This window comes from Pan troglodytes, chromosome 4, assembly GCF_028858775.2.
Source record: "Pan troglodytes isolate AG18354 chromosome 4, NHGRI_mPanTro3-v2.0_pri, whole genome shotgun sequence".
NCBI lineage: Eukaryota > Metazoa > Chordata > Mammalia > Primates > Hominidae > Pan > Pan troglodytes.
Genome location: NC_072402.2, coordinates 97,205,243 through 97,228,097, shown reverse-complemented (window position 1 = coordinate 97,228,097; position 22,855 = coordinate 97,205,243). Strand labels below are relative to the sequence as shown.

The window sequence follows — 22,855 nt, the reverse complement described above, 5'->3', positions numbered from 1 at the left end:
AAAAGGTAAACTCAGAACAGATCTGTTTGAATAATGGTAAAGGGGCTAAACTCAATCTATCACATACCCTGACCTTAGTGGCAGCCAAGAGATTATTTCTTAGAAAAATGTTCTAATAACTAGACTAGATGATCTTAAAGCTCTGTTCATGCCTTTGGTTTTATAAGGTAATAAAGCTTTCTAGAAACTGCCTAATACATTATCAAATTGAATAGTTACTTACTGTCCATTCATTCCTAGGCTCTACTTACAGTGCTTTACCCCTTCCAAAAATAAAGAAAAACCTTTGAAACTAATTAAATTTGTAAATTTGTCACTAAATTTTAAAAAGGTATTTAAATTAAATTAACTATGATTATTTCCTCATTTCTACTAGTTACATTTTTTGCAAATTACCTCAAGGTAATATTTCCCAGAACCAATTTCTGAGAATCTCAAAAAACATTATGAGCTGCTTATTTATATCTCTTATGGTGTCTAAAAGTGAAAAAAAATTACTAATAGGAAAAATTACTCATCCCTAACATTATAATTTTATAATTTTTTAATGTCTGAGATTCTCATGTAGATTTGGGATAATGCACAGATTTTTATTTTGATCCAGGAGCAATATGTACACATACGTAAATACATGGGCCGAAGGTTGTTTGGCTACATTTATTCAAGTCAATAGGGAACCCAAAGGGATTCTGGAGGTTTTTTCACTTTTATATCTAACTACTAAATCTCATTCTTTCCAAAAGTCAATGAAAATCCAAATAAGTATTAATGAAGCGAGCAAAATATTTTAAGAAATTTGGCACAGAAATTTCCCACCCAGAACACATTAGATTATTTCTGTTAATCTTCTGCAGTGTTTTTAGTTGCATTATGTCCCTGTGTGCTATGCCACATGTTTAAAATCAATATAAAGAAAAAGCAAGGTCAGGTCATTTGTCCTATAAGCAAACATAAGTAAAATAAGTCTTTGCCCAAAAAGAGAGTTTCTCATTGATATTTTAACTAATGTTAATGAAAGTTAAAAGAACTTTTATTTAGTTTATGTTATTTAAAATAAATTGTAATAGACATGCAGCAATTTCAAAACTTGTCATTACAATCTTCCCAATGATGCCATTTCCTTTTTTGTTCTCCTTGATCTTTATTACATAATTTTAATCTCTCATTGCTTAAATTGTTATTGTTATTGGCTTGCTACGTACTTTTCTTCTTCTTCTTTTGATCCAGAGATGCTACTTTTAATTTTGAAGGTTACTTGCACAATATAGCTGCTGTAGATAATGCCACAAAATAGGGAAATGGAAAGTGCCAAGAACTATTTCCTTCAGTCCCTGGTAACAGTTCATGACACTTAAAAAAATTACTGTCAGCAGAATATTGAAGATAAATAATTTTCTTTATATTTCTGCAGAAATGCAAAAAATAAACCTTTGATCTAAAGTGATGTTTATTAACCTGAATGCGAGACGAACTATAACATTCATCTTGAGTAATATTTTGTACTCATCTAGAACCTTTTATCTTAGATGCTAACAAAATTTAAATACATTAATTCCTTACAAGACTCCTGTAGCTAGGTAATAATTTTAATTTCTCCTTTATCGATGGATAAATCAAGACACTGAGATGAATTCAAAGTCATATCAAAAGTCAATTGTGACTGAAAATGAGAGTTGTGGTTTGAATGTCTAGGTTTCTACTATAAAGTTGCTATTTTTAATCCCAAACAGCTTTTTCGAAGTATGACTTTTTCCGAATATATTTTTCTAAATGATAGTAGAACTAATGCAAATATTTCTTCAGTAAACAGGAAAAAATTTTACTTCTAAATATTACCTTAAGATTTTCTAACATATAAACTGAATAGTTATATTGAAGAAACTTGTTGAATATTTACATGCTCAACAACAAGGAAAGAATATAAGAAAGCTTATAGAAAGGTGGAATCCTACTGTGAGTATACATTTACAGTTTAAGACCAATTTTCCTTATGGATGTAATGTGTAATCAATAATTTACTCAGGCCAGGAAACAGTGATGATGAGAAAAGTGCCTATAAGTTGAGGTCTACTCTGATCACATTGTTGTGAAGAATGGTCATACTGGTATATGTAATTGAAAGTTATAGTTACATAAAGAGTGGCTCTCCCATTTCAATTGCAGATAAGTCTACAATTAGATATAGATTCTTCTAAACATTTGTATATAATCACACTTCACCAATCGTTCATATGAGAAGTCATCTGTCATCTCCCAGTCTATGTCAAATCCTGTACAATACGGTTTTGTAGCATCATGCCACTCTCATAGTAATTAGCAAGCTGTACATTTATACTTATTTGCAAAATTGTTTAATTATTTCTCTTCAGTAACAGACTGTATCCTAGACTGGATTGGAGACAGTATCTGTTTTCCACTCCATTCCCAATGCTTGGTACATTAGCTCTCCCAGATTAAGTATGAAAATATTAATACATTAAGACATTTTAATTGGAATGGGATATTTGGCTTAATTGTGCTTCAAAGATATTTTTCCAATTGTGTAATGTTATTATGTAATTATGGCAAAGCACCCCACATCATTTATTCATACAACATAATGGGACTAATTGTAATGAATAATGGAAAGGGGGATAAACTCAATCTCTCACATACCCTGACCTTTGCGGCAGCTAGGAGACTCTTTCTTAGGAATATTTTTAATAACTGGACTAGATGATTTTTAAAGTATAACAATGCTTCCAGCATTTTGTTGCCTTAAGATGCCATTTGGAAAATGAACCAAATACTCTATCTAGATTAATGTAAATGTATTAATGTAACTTACTCTGAGATTATATTGCCATTATTAAAATACATGTGAAATATCATAAATTAATTTAATGGATCCCTTAAATAAAGCCCACGTAGTGTGGGTGAGAAAACTTTTTCCCTCAGGCAACTGTCAAGCTCTTTGTTACATCTCTAGTTTAAGTTCCTTTTGGATCTTTGATGCCTACTGTTAGATGTGGGAGAAAGAATGGATTCCCAGAATGGAGTCATATAGACCAATTCAGTGTACATCCTTTGAAACTGCCCAGGATTCATGAGATTGCTTTAGTTAACCATTTTGGGGAGTAGCTGAATTTTCAAACAGACCATAGTATTTTACTTTATTAACTAAGCTAAAGTATTTTATGCTGCATTAACTTGTTTGAATTAAACAAGCATTAAAAAACTTGGTGGAGTCAACAAAAAAAGAAATTGCACCAAGTATTATTATGCTGTAGAACAAAATGCTTAAGCACAGTCAACATGACTTGAATTTTAACTGAAATTTGGAAGGAATTTGCTGTTTGTTAAGACGGATATTTTCTTAAACATCTCCACCCCTATGTGCATATGTGTGCCAATGAACACATTATATCATTGAGTGCATTGTACACATCAACAAAGGCGAAAGTAGCAGAGCAATTATTTAACACTGCCCTTATAAATCACAAGTGGTCCTAGCCTGTAGTCAGGACAGGAACTCAAGTCTTCTGACTCTGAGTCTCGTGTTCATTTTACTGAAGTGCTCTTAGAAGGTCTGTGCTATAGAACTGTCTTTCAGGCTCCCACAGTGTATAGCTATATAATCTCTCCCAGTGGCTGATTTCTTTTAAAACTCTATATTGGAGACATGAAAGTCTTACTTTTATTTGAAGTATAATTTACTCAACTAATTTAAACTCATATGCAAATATTAAACATCTCAAACTTATTCATAATGGCATTTACGGTATTTGACAGTGTAAGGTTTGTGTGTGTGGTTTAGCCGTTCACATTAATTTCAGATACATCCAGTTTCTCAAAGAGGCAGCAGAATATCTTTTGCTTAATATAGACTCATTTGGAAGAGAAATCTTCAGATTTTATTTTTGGATATCATAATGAATGCTGCTGATTACTGTGGCTCCTCAGAAGGATATTTGGCCTCATGGGAGAACATAACCTATGAAGGCTGTTGCTATGGTTGTGAGTAGAAGGATAATGCCAGTGTTTCAGGTTTCTAGGTAGAGAAATGAGCCGTAATATAGGCCTCGGCCGATGTGTAGGAAGAGGCAGATGAAGAATATTGCGGCTCCGTTAGCGTGGAGGTAGCGGATAATTCAGCCATAGTTCACGTCCCAGGTGATGTGGGCGATCGACGAGAAGGCAGTTGAAGCGTCTGGTGAGTAGTGTATGGCTAGGAATAGTCCTGTGATGATTTGGAGGATTAGGCAGGCGCCAAGAAGTGAGCCGAAGTTCCATCATGTGGAGATATTGGATGGGGTGGGAAGGTCAATAAATGAGTGGTTGATTAATTTTATTAATGGGTTGATTTTGCGTATAGGGGTCATTAGTGTTCATGTAGTTGAAATGCAATGATGGTTTTTCATATCATTGGTCATGGTTGTAGTCCGTGCGAGAATAATGACATATGCTTTATTTTTATGGAGTGTGGGTTTAGTAATGGGGTTTGTGGGGTTTTCTTCTAAGCCTTCTCCTATTTATGGGGGTTTGGTGTTGATTGTTAGTGGTGTGGTTGGGTGTGTTATTATTTTAAATTATGGGGGAGGTTATATAGGTTTAATGGTTTTTTAAAATTTATTTAGGGGGTATAATGGTCGTTTTTGGGTATACTATGGCGATAGCTATTGAGGAGTACCCTGAGGCATGGGGGTCAGGGATTGAGGTCTTGGTAAGTGTATTAGTGGGGTTAGCGATGGAGGTAGAGTTAGTGTTATGGGTGAAAGAGTATGATGGGGTGGTGATTGTGGTAAATTTTAATAGTGTGGGAAGTTGAATGATTTATGAAGGAGAGGGGCCAGGGTTGATCCAGGAAGATCCTATTGGTGCTGGGGCTTTGTATGATTATGGGAGTTGATTGGTGGTAGTTACTGGTTGAACGTTATTTGTTGGTGTATATATTGTAATTGAGATTGCTCGGGGTAATAGCTTATGTGATTAGAAGAAGGGTTAGGAGGAGTGGGAAGAAAAAAGAGAGGAAATAAAGTTTGATTATGCCTTTTTGAGTTGAGGTGGTGATGGAGGCGGAGATTTGGTATTGTGAAATTGTTTTAGGTAACAGTTTCTCTAGTCAAGTTAGGTCTAGAAGAAGTAGGGGTAAATTTTGGCTTGCAAGAAGGCTTAGGTAAGGGATTGTGTGATGAGTAATACTGGGGTAGAATCCGAGTATATTAGAAAAGTAAAATGTATATAGTGGGGTTTTTATTTTGAGTTTGTTGGTTAGGTAGTTGAGGTCTAGGGCTGTAAGGAGTCCTAGGGAGGTGATGCCTAGGGCTGTGAGTTTTAGGTAAAGTGGGATTGTTATTTGGGGAGTGGATGCGGGGAAAATGCTGTTGGTGATGAGAAATCCTGCGAAAAGACTTCCGATTGTTAGGCGTTTAATGGGGTTTAATAGGGTGGGGCAGTTTTCGTTGATATTGTTAAGGGTTGGGAAGCGAGGTTGGCCTGTTAGGGTGAGAAGAATTATTCGAGTGCTGTAGGCGCTTGTCAGGGAGGTGGTGATGAGAGTAATAGATAGGGCTCAGGCGTTGGTGTATGATATGTTTGCGGTTTCGATGATGAGGTCTTTGGAGTAGAAACCTGTGAGAAAGGGTATTCCTGCAAGTGCTAGGCTGCCAATGGTGAGGGAGGTTGAAGTGAGGGGTATAGTTTTGAGTAGTCCTCCTATTTTTCGAATGTCTTGTTCATTGTTGAGGTTATGGATAATGGATCCGGAGCATATAAATAGCATGGCTTTGAAGAAGGCGTGGGTACAGATGTGTAGGAATGCTAGGTATGGCTGGTTGATGCCGATTGTGACTATTATGAGTCCCAATTGGCTTGAAGTAGAGAAGGCCGTGATTTTTTTGATATCATTTTGTGTGAGGGCGCAGACTGCTGCGAGTAGGGTAGTTATAGCGCCTAAACATAGTGTGAGGGTTTGGGTTGGCAGGCTATTTTCTGCTGGGGGTGGAAGCGGATGAGTAGAAAGACCCCAGCTACAACTATGGTGCTTGAGTGGAGTAGGGCTGAGACAGGGGTAGGGCCTTCCATGGCTGAGGGGAGTCAGGGGTAAAGGCCTAGTTGAGCTGATTTTCCTGCTGCTGCTAGGAGGAAACCTAGTAGTGGGATAAGGTTGGGGTTAGCACTTAAGAGGAATATTTGTTGTGGTTCTCATGAGTTGGAGTGTAGGAAAAATCATGCTAGGGCTAGGATGAAGCTGATGTCACCAATACGGTTGTATAGGATTGCTTGGACGGCTGCTGTGTTGGCATCTGTTCGAGCATACCACCAGCTAATGAGTAAGAAGGATATAATCCCTACGCCCTCTCAGCCAATGAAGAGTTGGAATAGGTTGTTAGCTGTAACTAGGATTAGTATGGTGATTAGGAAAATAAGCAGATACTTGAAAAATTGATTAATGTTTGGGTCTGAGCTTATATATCATAGTGAGAATTCTATGATGGATCATGTGACGAATAGTGCTACAAGGATTAATATTATGGAGAAATAGTCTAGTTTAAAGCTTAGCGAGAGTTGTATTGTTTGGGTTGTTGCTCAGTGTCAGTTTGAGATAATAACTTCTTGGTCTAGGCATATGAATATTGTTGTGGGGAGGAGGCTAATACTAAAGGCGGATGCAATAATTGATTTTACATAGTGGGGGTATGAACTCTTTTTGTTAGGGTTGATGAAGGTGGCAATGATGGGGGGAATTAAGGAAGTTAGGGCTAGGATGGTTATGGTGGCATACATGGTTATTACTTTTATTTGGAGTTGCACCAAAATTTTTGGGGCCTAAGACCAACGGATGGCTGTTATCCTTTAAAAGTCGAGAAAGCCATGTTGTTAGACATGGGAGTATGAGTTAGCAGTTCTTACGAGCTTTCTCGGTAAATAAGGGGCTGTGAGCCTCTGTTATCAGATTCACAATCTGATGTTTTGGTTAAACTATATTTACAGGAGGTAAAACCAGTAATGATATCAGGGTTAAGGGATAGGAGGAGGATGGGGGATAGGTGTATGAATATGAGAGTGTTTTCTAGTGTAAATGAGGGTTTTATGTTGTTAATGTGGTGTGTGAGCGAGCCTCATTGTGTTGTGGTAAATATATAGAGGGAGTATAGGGCTGTGATTAGTATGTTAAGTCCTGTGAGTAGGAGGGTGATGTTTGATCAGGAGAATGAGGTCACTAGTACGAAGAGTTCTCCTAGTAGGTTAATGGTGGGGGGCAAAGCGAGGTTGGCGAGGCTTGCCAGAAGTCATCAAAAGGCTATTAGTGGGAGTAGGGTTTGAAGTCCTTGAGAGAGAATTATGATGCGGCTGTGGGTTCGCTCGTAGTTTGAGTTTGCTAGGCAGAATAATAAAGAGGATGTAAGTCCGTGGGCAATTATGAGAATGACTGCGCCGGTGAAGCTTCAGGGGGTTTGGATGAGAATAGCTGTTACTATGAGGGCTATGTGGCTAATTGAAGAGCATGCAATGAGTGATTCTAAGTCTGTTTGTCGTAGGCAGATGGAGCTTGTTATGATTATGCCTCATAGAGATAGTATGAGGAAGGGATAAGCTATGTGTTTTGTCAGGGGGTTGAGAATGAGGGTGAGGCGCATTATGCCATAGCCACCTAATTTTGAGAGCACTGCAGAGAGTACTATTGAGCCAGCGATGGGGGCTTCAACATGGGCTTTAGGGAGTCATAGGTGGAGTCCGTAGAGGGGCATTTTTACTATGAAAGCTATTGTGTATGCTAGTCATATTAAGTTACTAGCTCAGGAGTTTGATAGCTCTTGGGCAGTAAGGGTGAGTAATAAAATATTTAGTGAGCCCAGGGTGTTGTGTGTGTGGATTAATGCGATGAGTAGGGGGAGGGAGCCCACTAGGGTATAAAATAGGAAATATGTGCCTGCGTTTAGACGTTCCGGTTGGTTGCCTCATCGGGTGATAATAGCTAGGGTGGGGATAAGTGTGGCTTCGAAGAAGATGTAGAATATAATTAGTTCTGTGGCTGTGAATGTTATAATTAAGGAGATTTGGAGGAAGATTAGTATAGAGAGGTAGAGTTTTTTTCGTGATAGGGGTTCGTTGAATAGGTGGCGTTGGCTTGCTATGATTATGAGGGGTAGGAGTCAGGTTGTCCGTATTAGAAGGGGGGTCGTTAGGGGGTCAGAGGAGAAGGATAGAGAATAGCTATATAGGTTGTTGTTGATCTGGTTGAAAAATAGTAGGGGGATAATGCTGATAATTAGGCTGTGGGTGGTTGTGTTGATTCAAATTATATGTTTTTTGGAGAATCATGTTAGTGGTAGTAATTGTTGGAATAATTAGTTTTAGCATTGGAGTAGGTTTAGGTTATGGGCGTAGTCCAAGTCGTATGTGTTGGAGATTGAAACTAGTAGGGCTAGGCCTACTGCTGCCTCGCAGGCAGCAAAGACTAATATGGTGATAGGCACGATGTTGGCTAAGAGGGAGTGGGTGTTAAGGGTTATGAGAGTAGCCATAATAAATAGTGACAATATTACTCCTTCTAGACATAGTAGGGAGGATATCAGGTGTGAGCGGTACACTAATATTCCTAGAAGTGAGATAGTAAATGCTAGTATAATATTTATATAAATAAGGGGCATTTGGTAAATATGACTATCATAATTTAATCAGTCGAAATCATTCGTTTTATTTAAACTATGTACCAATTCGGCTCAGTCTAATCCCTTTTGTGATCATTCGTAGGCTAGGCTTAGGGTTAGGATAATGATTAATAAGAGGGATGATATGACTGTTAGTGGTAAGTTGGTTGTTTGTAGGGCTCATGGTAAGGGCAGTAGGAGAGCAATTTCTAGGTCAAATAATAGAAAGGTGATGGCTACTAAGAAGAATTTCATGGAGAAAGGAATGCAGGCGGGGAATAGGGGGTCGAAGCCACATTTGTAAGGGTTGGATTTTTCTATGTAACTGTTGAGTTGTGGTAATCAGAATGTAATAACTATTAATAGTAGGGCTAGGAGGGTATTGACTATTAGAATTAGGGCGAAGTTTATTACTCTTTTTTGAATATCATCAAAACTAGTTAATTGGAAGTTAACAGTACTGTTTATACTAAAAGAGTAGGATCCTCATCAGTAGATTGAGACGTATAGAAATAGTCAGACTACATCTATGAAGTGTCAGTACCAGGCGGCGGCTTCAAAGCCGAAGTGATGTTTAGATGTAAAGTGAAATATTAGTTGGCGGATGAGGCAAATAGTGAGGAAAGTTGATCCAATGATGACGTGGAGTCCGTGAAAGCCTGTGGCTACAAAAAATGTTGAGCCATAGATGCCGTCATCGGAGATGGTAAAGGGCGTTTCAAAATACTCTGAGGCTTGTAGGAGGGTAAAGTAAACACCTAGTAAAATTGTAATAAGTAACGCTTGAATTATTTGGTTTCGATTATTTTCTATTAGGCTGTGGTGGGCTCAAGTGATTGAGACTCCTGATGCGAGTAGTACAGATGTGTTTAGAAGTGGGACTTCTGGGGGTTCAGTGGGGTGATGCCTGTTGGAGGTCAGTGTCCTCCTAGTTGGGGGGTAGGGGCTAGGCTGGAATGATAGAAAGCTCAGAAAAATCCGGCGAAGAAGAAGATTTCTGAGGTGATAAATAGGACTATTCCATATCGGAGACCTTTTTGGATGGGTGGTGTATGGTGGCCTTGGTACGTGCTTTCTCGCATTACATCACGTCACCATTGGTATATGGTTAGCGCGTTGGTTAGTAGGCCTAGTGTGAGTAGGGTTGTGGAATAGAAGTGGAATCATATGGCTAAGCCAGAGGTTATCAGGAGGGCTGAGAGGGCCCCTGTTAGGGGTCATGGGCTGGGTTTTACTATATGGTAGGCATGTGATTGGTGGGCCATTATGTGTTGTCGTGTAGGTAGAGGCTCTCTAGAAGTGTAAAAACGTAGGCTTGGATTAGGGCAACAGCGATTTCTAGAATAGTTAATAGAATTAGGATTATGAAGATGATGAGCGTTGAGGGGAGGTTAACAGTTGATATTGCTAGTGTGGCACTTCCAATTAAGTGCATAAGTAGGTGGCCTGCAGTGATGTTAGCAGTTAGGCGTACGGCTAGGGCTACTGGTTGAATAAGTAGGCTGATGGTTTCAATAATGATTAATATGGGAACAAGGGGTGTAGGTGTGCCCTGTGGTAGGAGATGGGCTAGGGCATTTTTGGTTTTAGAGTGAAGGCCTGTAATTACTGTACCTGTTCACACGGGGATGGCCATGGCTAGGTTTATAGATAGTTGGGTGGTTGGTGTAAATGAGTGGGGCAGGAGTCCGAGGAGATTAGTTGTGGCAATAAAAGTAATTAAGGATATTAGTATGAGAGATCAGGTTCGTCCTTTGGCGTTATGTATAGCTATTATTTGTTTTGAGGTCAGTTGAATTAGCCACTGTTGAGTGGTAATCAGTCGGTTGTTGATGAGGTATTTGGAGGTGGGGATTAGTAAAGGGGGAAATAGAATGATCAGTACTGTGGCGGGTAGGCCTAGAACTGTAGGGGCAATGAATGAAGCGAATAGATTTTCGTTCATTTTGGTTCTCAGGGTTTATCGTAGTTTTTTACTTTAATGGGTTTTGGTGACGGGGGTGAATGGTAATTTGTATTTAATATTTTTAGTTGGGTGATGAGAAATAGTGTGAGGAGTATTGGGGTAATGATGGTGGGTCATACAGTGGTGTTTAGCTGTGGCATTTTCACTGTAAAGAGGTAGTGATTCTCTCAATCTTTAACTTAAAAGGTTAATGCTAGGTTAGCTTTACAGTGGGCTCTGGAGAGGGGTGAAAGGTGTGTTATAGGGTGAATACGGGTGCTATTTCAAAGATTTTTAGGGGAATTAATTCTAGGACGATGGGCACAAAACTGTGGTTTGCTCCACAGATTTCTGAGCATTGGCCATAGTATACCCCTGGTCGTGTAGCGGTGAATGTGGTTTGGTTCAGGCGTCCGGGAATTGCATCTGTTTTTAGGCCCAGTGTGGGGACAGCTCATGAGTGTAAGACATCCTGTGATGTAATTATTATACGGACGGGGGCTTCAACTGGGAGGACCACCCGGTTATCAACGTCAAGGAGTCGTAGGTCACCTGGTTCTAGGAATAATGGGGGGAGTATATAGGAGTTGAAGATTAGTCCACCATAGTCGGTGTATTCGTAGGTTCAATACCATTGATGTCCAATTGATTTGATAGTAAAGGAGGGGTCCTTGATCTCGTCTGTTATGTAGAGGATACGTAGGGATGGGAGGGCGATTAGGACTAGGATAATAGCGGGTAGGATCGTTCAGACGGTTTCTATCTCTTGGGCATCTGAGATACTAGTATTAGTTAGTTTTGTTGTGAGTGTTAGGAAAAGGGCGTACAGGACTAGAAAGCAGATGAGAAAAATGATTATGAGGGCATGATCATGAAAGATGATTAGTTCTTCTATGAGAGGAGAAGTAGCATCTTGTAGACCTACTTGTGCTGCATGTGCCATTAAGATATACGGGGTTTAACCTGTAACTTAACTTTGACAAAGTTATGAAATGGTTTTTCTAATATCTTTTTGAAAAAGTCATAGAGGCTGTGGGGTTGGCTTGAAACCAGCTTTAGGAGGTTTGATTCCTTCCTTTTTCGTCTAGGTTTTATGTATATGGGTTCTTCGAACGTATGATAGGGTGGAGGGCATCCATATAGCCACTCCAGGTTGGTGGAGGGTTGTTCGATTATTAGGGCTTTTCGTTTTGAAGCGAAGGCTTCTCAAATTATAAAAATTATTAGTATTACTGCTGTTAGGGAAATAAATGAGCCTACAGATGATAGAATATTTCATGTGGTGTATGCATCAGGGTAGTCCGAGTAACGTCGGGGTATTCCAGATAGGCCAAGAAAGTGTTGTGGGAAGAAAGTTAGATTTACACCAATGAACATGATAGCAAAATGAATTTTGGCATAGGTTTGGTCTAGAGTGTAACCTGAGAACAGAGGGAATCAGTGGATAAAACCCCCTATGATGGCGAATACAGCTCCTATTGATAGAACGTAATGGAAGTGAGCTACGACGTAGTATGTATCGTGTAGTATGATATCTAATGATGAGTTTGCTAATACAATGCCGGTTAGGCTACCTACAGTGAAGAGAAAAATGAACCCTAGGGCTCAGAGTACTGCAGCAGATCATTTGGTATTGCTTCCGTGGAGTGTAGCGAGCCAACTAAATACTTTGACGCCAGTGGGAATAGTGATGATTATGGTAGCAGAGGTGAAGTAGGCTCGTGTGTCTACGTCTATTCCTACTGTAAATATATGGTGGGCTCATACAATAAATCCTAAGAAACCAATTGATATCACAGCCCAGACCATGCCTATATACCCGAATGGTTCCTTTTTTCCGGAGTAGTAAGTTACAATGTGGGAAATTATTCCGAAGCCTGGTAGGATAAGAATATAAACTTCGGGGTGGCCAAAAAATCAGAATAGGTGTTGGTACAGGATAGGGTCTCCTCCTCCGGCCGGGTCAAAGAAGGTGGTATTGAGGTTGCGGTCTGTTAATAACATAGTAATGCCAGCAGCTAGGACTGGGAGGGATAGGAGAAGCAGGACTGCTGTGATTAAGACGGATCAGACGAAAACGGGTGTTTGGTATTGAGTTATGGCAGGGGGTTTTATATTGATAATTGTTGTAATGAAGTTGTAAAGTTGTAATGTTGTAATGTTGTAATGTTGTAATTGTTGTAATGAAGTTGATAGCTCCTAGAATAGAGGAGATGCCTGCTAGATGCAAGGAAAAAATGGTCAGATCTACGGAAGCTCCAGGGTGGGAGTAATTTCCTGCTAAGGGAGGGTAAACTGTCCAACCTGTTCCGGCACCGGCTTCCACTATGGCAGATGCGAGCAGAAGGAAGGAGGGAGGAGTCAGAAGCTTATGTTATTTATACGGGGGAACGCCATGTCGGGGGCACCAATTATTAGGGGAACTAGCCAGTTGCCAAAGCCTCCGATTATGATGGGCTTTTAAATCACACTCCTTTGAAAGAGACTTTTAGTCTCCAATTTCTATTCTTCCATTCTCTCTTGAATATTGCACAAACAAAATTTTTCCCTGCTATTTTACTGCAACTGCTGTCGGCGATGTCCCCAATAACCTCCATTTGCTAAATGCTTGATAAATTCTCAAAATTTGCTATATATCGGCAGAATTTGATAGCGTTGATTACTGTTTTATCACTGATATACTTTATTTACTTGACTTCTAGGACACTATACTCTCTGGTTTTTCTTTTCTGTCACTGGTTATCTTCACATTTCCACCACTAATTCTTTCTCCCTTTCAAGTAGACATAGAAATCCCAGAGTATCAGTCTGCATAATTACCTTGGTGATTTCACACCAGCATGTGGCATACATATCATCTATATGGTGATAGCTTTTGGAATTATATATTCAGCCTAAATATTCCCCATGAGCTTCTATATCCAGCTGCCTGATCAGCATTTCCACATAACCATAGAGCAGTATCTCAAACTTCAAAGGTCTGAATCAAAGTCCTGATCTTTCCCTTAACCAAACCTGTTTCACTTAAAATCTTCCCCATTTCAATAAGTGGCATCTCTGTATTTTCAAGTTCTTAGTTTAAAACGTTTGTGTCATTCTAGATTCTTCCACATGCAATCCAGTCAAATCTTTCAGCAAATCCTGTTGACTCCACATTCTGAAAACTCCTCTCCATCCTCATTGATCTCATTATAGTGAACTACTCTTACTTTTATTGTTGCACTAGCCTTCTTTTAAGCCTATGTGTACATATTATCTATCTGTCTATATATATATATCTTTAAAATACATATATTTTAAAATATATATATATCTTTAAAAAAATTCACCTATTTTTTTCTGTTTACTCACTTGTTAGAAGGCTCACCAAGACATAAATTATTTTTCTGTTTTGTCTATTTTCACTGCGTTATTCCCAGCAACTAAAAGGGTATGTGATGCACCAAAAGTGTTCAGTCTTTTCAGTGAAATAGTGAACCAAGAGATTAGTTTTATTTTCCTGCAAGATTCATTATGTGAAAACTTAAAACCTAAGAAAGAGTTTGAAAGTTTACTAATACGATAAGAGATAGGGATGTTTTAGACTACTCTAAAAATTCACAAGTATGAAATGTTGGGTATTAAGTTGATAGATTGTTGTTAATAATTGATATGTCAAAAAAATTCAGTACTGAAATTTGGGAAATTCCTGAGTAGACTAAGTCATATCTTCCTTTTTAGTTCAGAAATGAACTGACAGTTAAAAATAATATACTACCAACTATACAGGAAGATGGAATTAATATTTAAATTTTTAAAAATGAAATAAGCACAAAATTCCATTTTAAACAATGAATAAAACATAATAAAAACTTTTTACACATCTGCAATATATGTAAACATGTTTCTATAACCTTATACAAAAGCCTTTAAAAGTGATTTTGCACAATAGCAACACTAAGCAAGAAATTTGAGTGAAAAATGCATATGAAAAAGAATTCAAGATGATCAATACACACATGAAAAGTTATTTAACCTCACTAGTAACCAGAGTAAGTTTACATGGTTCTCTGTATTATATTGAGAGTGATTGAAAATACAAACAATGCTCAGTTTTAAGAGAGGAATTAGCCTGTGAAAAAGCCCTGATAAGATAAAGTTTAACATGTTCAAGGCATGAAAGACAGCCAGTGTTTCTGGAATACAATAAATGAAAGAGAAAACTTGAGCCATTGTAGACTACAGGAAAGAGGCAGATTTATTTCGAAGTGAAATGGGGATATTCTTAAAGTTGTATGCAGGTAAATGATAGACTTTGTTTAAATTTTTGAAAGATGATTGTGGCTATTGTGTGAGGATTATATGAGAGCAACAGAAGTGTGGCAGCTCATTAGGTGGTGTCAACGTTATTCTATGTGAAAGATCACGACGTTCTGTACCATATGATATCTGTGAATATGGAAGAGAAGAATAGAAAAACCTTTGGGAGGCCTAATTTTCAGATCTGGCTGCTCAGTTGATATAAAGAATGAGGGGTGAAGAAAGAACAAGCATATGCCAAGAAAATGTTTTATAAATGACAGAGCTGGGATTTCTGCTTGGCTCTGTCTAATTTAATGTCCCATGTACTTTTACAGTGGTAGATATATTGGGAAGTGAAAGAAATTTAAACCAGTATTCTTCATTTAATCAGGTCCCTACAAATGATTAGGGTGTTGTCATGGGCACAAACTTCTGTAAAAGGTGTAAAAGTTCACTGTCTTTCCTCTCAGACTCCTCTTCCTTTCCAGTTCTCCTTATGTTAGTTGTGGCCAAGACAGTTTTAATTCCCCTGAGTTTAAATAAACTTTAGACAGGCTTCCTCACTAACCTTCCAATCTCACTTTTCTTGTAGCAATGACCTAAAAAAAAAAAATTGTCATTGTAAATTTTTTCCCAACCCATTTGAGATGTAAATCTTTTTAAAAGACTGCCAGTTTTACAACCCAGGAATGATTTTTTTCTTAAGGGCCTGGGAGCCATCTCTTTGAAATGTCATCATCAAGGAAGATAGACATGCCTATCTCTCATTCTCTGTGGCAAGGAAACTAACTTTGGTGGACACTTTGCTTCAGGTTGTGAAACTACTTTCTGTCATGAAGAAATTAGAAAGTTTGCTTTTCTTTTAGGTCAGGACAATTAGCAAACACAGATGGCGTATGTTCTTTCCCACCTCAGCTCTTAAAAACTCTCCTGCCCTTTTGTTTCAAGGGAATTGAGTTCAGACTACATTCTAGTCTTTCCCCCAATTGCAAGATCCATGAATAAGCCTTCCTTACCTGTTTAACTTTGCCTAGTTTTATTTAGTAGGGGGGGGATTCGGTGTAGGCACAGGTGTTTTGGGAACCCAACTGACAGGAAAAAAAGTTAGAGCTAGAATTAGTTTAGATGTAGTGCACATGTGTGTCATACTGCTGTTACTTCTGTGTTCAGTAATTGCTAATAAGGTTTCACAGGCTAATAAGGCAGCACTAATATTCAAGCATCAATTTGTTTGAAATTAATGCTAATGATCTTAACAATGTACAAAATTATCTTTCTCATGTTTAGTGATCCATCAACAGGACTTTTAATTTAAAACCATTCTAGCTGGGCCAGGCACAGAGGCTCAGGGCTGTAATCCCAGCATTTTGGGAGGCAGGTGGGAGGATCACTTGAATCCCTGCAGGTGGGAGGAAAACTTGAAGGCGGGAGTTCAAGACCAGCCTGGGTAAGAAGATGGGACACCGCCCCCCACACCACATCTCTACAAACAAAGTAAATAAATAAATAAATAAGCCAGGCACAGTGGCATTGCCTGTAGTCCCAGCTACTCAGGAAGCTGATGCAGAAGGATGTATTGGGCCTAGGAATTCCAGAATGCAGTAAGCTATGATCATGTCACTTCATTCCAGCCTGGAGCAGAGACAGAGTGAGACTTTGTTTAATATATATATATATATATATATATATATATATATATATATATATTCTAGTTGATCCTTACTTATGTCCAGAATTTGTCACTATGAGCCATCTTTTTGTCTGGCTCTACATATATTTTCATTCTGATTGCCCACTTCTATCTCACCCATACTTTTTAACCTCACTATTTTTCTCTACTGAGCTATGCCTGAGCACCTACATGTCTCCTTCATCTTATAATGAATTGTCCAGTTACATTTTTACAGAGCCTTATTTTCTGGTTGAATACCACAAAATGCTGCTGCTGATGATGAAACAAACAAAAACATTAACAAGAATTTAATCAACAAACGGTGGTCACGCCAAAAATTATTTAAGACAACACACTGCAAAAGGAAGTACAAAGTAAATAAGTTTTGAAATCTTAAAGTTTATACTAAAAGAAACTAAAAAGAGATTTTGACAAATTTAGAAACAATCCTAGAATTTGCATAGCATTTCCAATAACAAGATTGAAGCTGAAAGAAACCTTTCTAAACATTAACTAATAATAAAGGTCTTCATCAACCATGCTAGAAGAAAGACTGAATTACATTTTGTATTTTTGTAGAGACAATGCTATTATACAATTGTCATCATATGACATGGTAATCAGAAAAAATACAAACAAAATGTAAGAAAATGTATTATAGAGGTTGGTGAGAAAGTTAAATGGTGAAAATATGATTTTAAAAATATTTCTGGTGTTCAAAATTTGTAATTTTATAAAATTGGCTATTCATTGTGATTTATATAGTAATGTTTGGACTTAATGTGACAATTGCAATTTTGCCTTTTTTTTTTTTTTACACAGAGGACACATCAAATTTTCTAACTTTCAAAACCTGATACACCTAAAGCAGGCTGTCTTAATGTCTCAGATAGAAGTTGTCTAAACATGTTTTCTTAAAGAAATAGGCAGTTTATTTAAAAAATGAAATAGGCTTCTGAGATTTCAACAGAAAATAATTTTAGTATTTTAATCTTGTATAACTGGTCAGAGAGGAGACATTATTTCAGGATCATTGGAAGTATGTCTGAGAAATATCAGAGAGGGTCAAATCATTGAAAAAATGATGTCAATTACCTGAGGATTTTGCAGCATGATGTAAAGCGAGGCTGGTGTATAAGATCAGGTCTGGAAGGCTGGACTCCAAATCTAAGATAAAAGTGTCAGTAAAAAAGATGAAATGTGAAGATGAGGGGAAGAAAACCAAAATAATGTATATAAAATTATTTACAGTTGAGGTCTGTTTGGGGGTTTAAACCTGTCAGGGGATACTATAATATTGCATATTAATGGCTCTTTTGTGACTTGTTAAAAATGGAGTTATTTGCAATACAAATAACTAAGGATTCCCAGAAGTTCAGAATGTAAAGAAAGTCCTTTAAGATGCTCAAAGCTGTGAAAGCAGTGCCTGTTAGGAAAAAATGTGCAAGTAAAATCATCACCTTCATAAGCTACATATGTCTTTAAAGTGCAAACATTTCTCAGGTTAGGTATTTCTCTGTGACCCATTTTATTTGCATTTTGGGTGAGTTCACGGTGAAATAAGAAGGTTCTCAACGTTACTATCATCCTGGGTATTAACTGACCATCAGTCTGTTTGATCATGACGAAAACTAACACAACATTAAAATATAGTAATAATGATCATATTGAATGATCATTACTGAATGACTCTGAAAAGACTCGTTATAACTATATTTAAGGAAGAAGAAATTTCCACAAGTTAAATTGTTCAGAGATCTGATTTTTTTTGTTTGTTTGTTTTCACTGTCTCTGACATCATGATGCCAAATAAACAGTTTTTCTCAATTATTATTATATATAAAGTTTAAAAGCCAGTATAAATCATCCCATGCGTTCTTTTTATGTACAAAAAGTCTTTATGTGCATTAAATAGACATCTGGGTACTTGTGCTTTGATAGTTTAAACTTCTTTTTACGTTAATCGGAAAAAGAAATGTTAGTTTTTAAGAAATAATATTTAAAACATCAAAATCATTTAGCGTTTAGTATTACACTCCAATTTTCTTAGTTGAGGAAAGTCCTGTTTGATCTGAAGATTATATGTTGTCCCTGAACTTATTTCTGATTTTGTGATGAGCATTGCATTTTTTTGAGCATTTTAGAAAATCTTATAATGCACAAATAAGATCACTTGAGCCCAGGAGTTTGAGACCAGCCTGGGCAACATCATAGGACTCCATTTCTACAAAACAAAACAAAAAGCCTAGAACGGGAAGAGCTGCCTCTCGGGGCTGAGAACATCCAACTGCACCAATTTAGATCCTGAAATTACCCTGCCCCACAAGCAAAAAACATGGTCACAAAGTGGCCCAAAGGAGGCAGGCCTGTGATTGCACACTGACGCTCACGACGTGTGCAGCTGGGAAGGGCTGTGAGAGGCAGAGCAGCTGCCAACACGTAGTCCTCAGCCAAAACCCAGGGCCCCCGCCACTGGAACTGACTCCTCTCTAGGCAGCACTCCCAGCACTGGGCATCCCCTCACCTTGCCCTGGAGAAGCGCTCCCACCCAAGGAGCCAATGCAGTCATTCTCGCAGATAATCTTTTTTCGCTTTGTTTGGAAGACAGAGTCTCGCTCTGTTGCCCAGGCTAGAATGGAGTGGCACAATAGTGCAACCTCTGCCTCCCACGACCAAGCGCAGGCATGGTGGCATGTGCCTGTTATCCCAGCTACTTGGGAGGCTGAGAGGCAGGAGAATTGCTTGAACCTGGGAGGCGGAGGTTGCAGTGAGCTGAGACTGTGCCACTGCACTCCAGCCTGGGCAACACAGCAAGACTCTATCTTTAAAAAAAAAAAAAAAAAGAATGCTAGTATCAGCCAGGCACGGTGGCTCATGCCTGTAATCCCAGCACTTTAGGAGGCTAAGGCAGGAGGATCACTTGAGCTCAAGAGTTTGAGACTAGCCTGGGCAACATAGTGAGATCCCATCTCTACAAAAACATTTAAAATTAGCCGGGCACAGTGGTGTACACCTGGAGTCCCAGCTACTTGGAAGGCTGAGGCAAGAGGGTTGCTTAGGCCCAGGAATTCAAGGCTGCAGTGAGCTGTGATCACACCACTGCACTCCAGCCAGAGCAACAGAGTAAGACACTGCCTTCACAAAAAAAAAAAAAAAACAAAAAAAACAAAAAAAAACTCAGGTTCCAACCCTGGAGTTACTAAATCAGGATCTCAGAATGCAGAGATCTGGCATTTCAAAAAAAACTTCCCCTGGAGATTCTGATCAGCCAGGTTTGGGCCAGATGAACTCTAAGCTCACTTAAACCTTTGACATTTTATGAGTCTATTAAATCGAGTACAAAAAATGCTGAGTCCAAACTGAGCAAAACAAATACCATCTCCCTATGCCCAGCCTCCTTGGATTCAGAAAGCCACACTGCCTGGAGAGTAAGCAGAGAGAGAATTGTCATTAACCCAAAGACCATCTTTGAAAACAGACTGGCTGCGGCTGAGTGCGGTGGCACATGCCTGTAACCCCAGCCCTTTGGAAGGCCGAGGCAGGAGGATCACTTGAGCCCAGGAGTTCGAGACCAGCCTGGGCAACATGGCAAGACCCTGTCTCTATCTTTCTAAGTAAAACAAAATAAAAAGCTCAGACTGGCAGCACATGGCTCTTTCCAGCTGTTCCCATGAGCAGGCTTCAGGACAAGCCCAGGCAAAGGCAGGGAGAAATGGGGTGGGGACCCCCAGGCTCACCCCCTTGTCTGCTGCGTAGGTGGAGTTGGTCACAAAGGTCACAGGCTGGGAGGGGTCCAAGGCTTTGGTGTGAGCAATCACCATCCTGTCCACAAAAGAGAGAAGACACAGGTTCCGTCAGTCTGGGAAAGGCTCAGACACCCTCCCATCCTCTCTGTCCCATCTTCCCCTGTCAGAACACAACTGGGGGCCAGGCACGATGGCTCACATCTGTAATCCCAGCACTTCAGGAGGCTGAGGCAGGCAGATCACTGAGGTCAGGAGTTCAAGAACAGCCTGGCCAACATGGCAAAACCCCATTTCTACTAAATATACAAAAATTAGCCAGGCATAGTGGCAAGCATCTGTAACTCCAGCTACTCGGGAGGCTGAGGCACAAGAATTGCTTGAACCCGGGAGGTGGAGGTTGCAGTGAGCCGAAATCAGGCTACTGCACTCCAGCCTGGGCCACAGAGCAAGACCCTGCCCCAAAACAAACAAACAAACAAACAAACAAACAAAAAGAAAGAAAGAAAAGAAAAAAAAAAAAACAACAAAGCACAGAGCCGCTGCTTTCTTCCCTAACTTGAGATGTATTTTACATAAGGGCACGATCCTCTAGTCCTAGACCGAGCTCTCTAACATCACTCTTTCTCCCCCACCCCTGAATCCAATTCCCCCAGAGGCGTAGCCACCCTGCCAGGTACACACAGCTGAGGTCACTGGACTGAACACTGCCAAAAATGAGGTTCACTTCCTGAAATAGCTCTTGAACACAGGAGTGAATGGGCTGTGGATTCAGGTGGAATATTTATTAATGCATCAAGCAAACAGGTAGTGCGAGGTGGGAGGTAGGCACGGGGCTGGGTGCTAGGTGCTCAGTAATGACTCAAATCTAAGTCCACAGGTTCTGGGCAGTGGGAGTGGAGATGCATGCACAGAAAAACAGTGCAAGTGACAGGCAAGGTGGCTCACACCCAGAACCCCAGCACTTTGGGAGGCTTACTTGAGACCAGGCGCTTGAGACCAGCCTGGGCAACATAGCAAGACCTTGTTTCTACAACAAATTTAAAAATTAGGGCTGGGCATGGTGGCTCAAGCCTGTGAGCACTTTGCGAGGCCGAGGCAGGTGGATCACGACGTCAAGAGTTCGAGACCAGCCTGGCCAACATGGTGAAACCCCATCTCAACAAAAAATAAAGAAGAAAACTAGCTGGGCATGGTGGTGTGAGCCTGTAATCCCAGCTACTCGGGAGGGTGAGGCAGGAGAACTGTTTGAACCCAGGAGGTAGAGGATGCAGTGAGCCAAGATCGCAACACTGCTCTCCAGCCTGGGCAACAGAGCAAGACTCTGACTCGTGGGGAAAAAAAATATTAAAATTTACCCTGGCAAGGCAGCGCACGTCTGTGGTCCCAGCTATTTGGGAGGCTGAGTGGGGAGGATCGCTTAAGCCCAGAAGGTCGAGATGGCAACGAGCTATGATTGCACCACTGCACTCCAGCCTGGGCAACAGAGTGAGACCCTGACTCTGAAAAACAAACAAGGAAAGAAATGTTGCGAATGGAAATGACAAGTGGTGGCAGGAATTGGGCACTGTATGAGACAACAGACACATCCCGGATTGGAGAGTCAGGGACAGGCTCTTAGAAGAAATGGCCTTTACGCTGAGTCAAGTTAACCAGGCGGGATGAAGGGAAGAGGCTCCCAACAGAGGGACCAGTCCGTGCTCAGAGCTCCCAGCATCTGCCCAAGGCCTCCACAGAACAGACTGTTTTGTTTTGTTTTTTGTTGTTGTTTTTTTGAGATACAGAGTCTCATTCTGTAGCCCAGGCTGGAATGCAGTGGCATTATCTCAGCTCACTGCAATCTCTGCCTCCCGGTTCACCTGAGGCGATTCTCCTGCCTCAGCCTATCTAGTAGCTGGGATTACAGACGTCCACCACCATGCCCAGCTAATTTTTGTATTTTTAGTAGAGACGGATTCACTACCTGTTGACCAGGCTGGTCTCGAACTCCTAACCTCAGGTGATCCACCCACCTCAGCCTCCCAAACTGCTGGGATTACAGGCGTGACCCACCGCATCCGGCCTAGACCGTTGTTGAAGCTGGTTTTCTTCTTCTTTCCTCAGTTCTTTTCTTTTACATCTTCCCCCCATCATTGCTCTGCCCATCCGAAGGCTGTGGCTGGCACAGGACAGAACAGAACCTCCTAGCCTCAAGTTCCAAACCCACACTCTCCAACAGCCAGGCTCTCAGATGGGAAGCTTCAGAGTCTTGTGACAGCCTGGCTGAACCTCTCCAGCCTGGGTGCTCCCTCCATTTCCTGCCCCGGAAACAGGCATCTCCTCTGGCCACCTCCCAAAGAAACCTGTCTGGAAGCCTCAGGCACCTGTTCCTGGAAGCCTGTACTATTCACAACAAAGGGCCTGTCCACCCAGTCGTGCTGAGCACACCCCTATTCCCCTGAGCTCTGAATTGTCCTTTGCCCAGGCTGGGACAACATCTCAGAGCCTTCTGCCTGCTGCAGACTCGGCTCAGCCCAAAGCACTCCATGAAATTGGGGTGTGGCATCTGCCTCAAGGAGCATTTCTACAACCTCTGCTGCCT

General features: G+C 40.1%; 4 pseudogenes; all 4 read right to left on the bottom strand.

Moving 5' to 3' along the window:
• Positions 1 to 4,960: 4,960 nt before the first annotated feature.
• Positions 4,961 to 6,854, bottom strand: LOC129143995 (NADH-ubiquinone oxidoreductase chain 5-like; annotated as a pseudogene).
• Positions 6,855 to 9,111: 2,257 nt separating this feature from the next.
• Positions 9,112 to 10,652, bottom strand: LOC129143998 (ATP synthase subunit a-like; annotated as a pseudogene).
• Positions 10,653 to 10,837: 185 nt separating this feature from the next.
• On the bottom strand, positions 10,838 to 11,521 carry LOC129143997 (cytochrome c oxidase subunit 2-like; annotated as a pseudogene).
• A 3,599-nt stretch (positions 11,522 to 15,120) lies between these two features.
• LOC129143999 (beta-glucuronidase-like) overlaps positions 15,121 to 22,855 on the bottom strand; it is a 42,640-nt pseudogene continuing 34,905 nt past the window's right edge.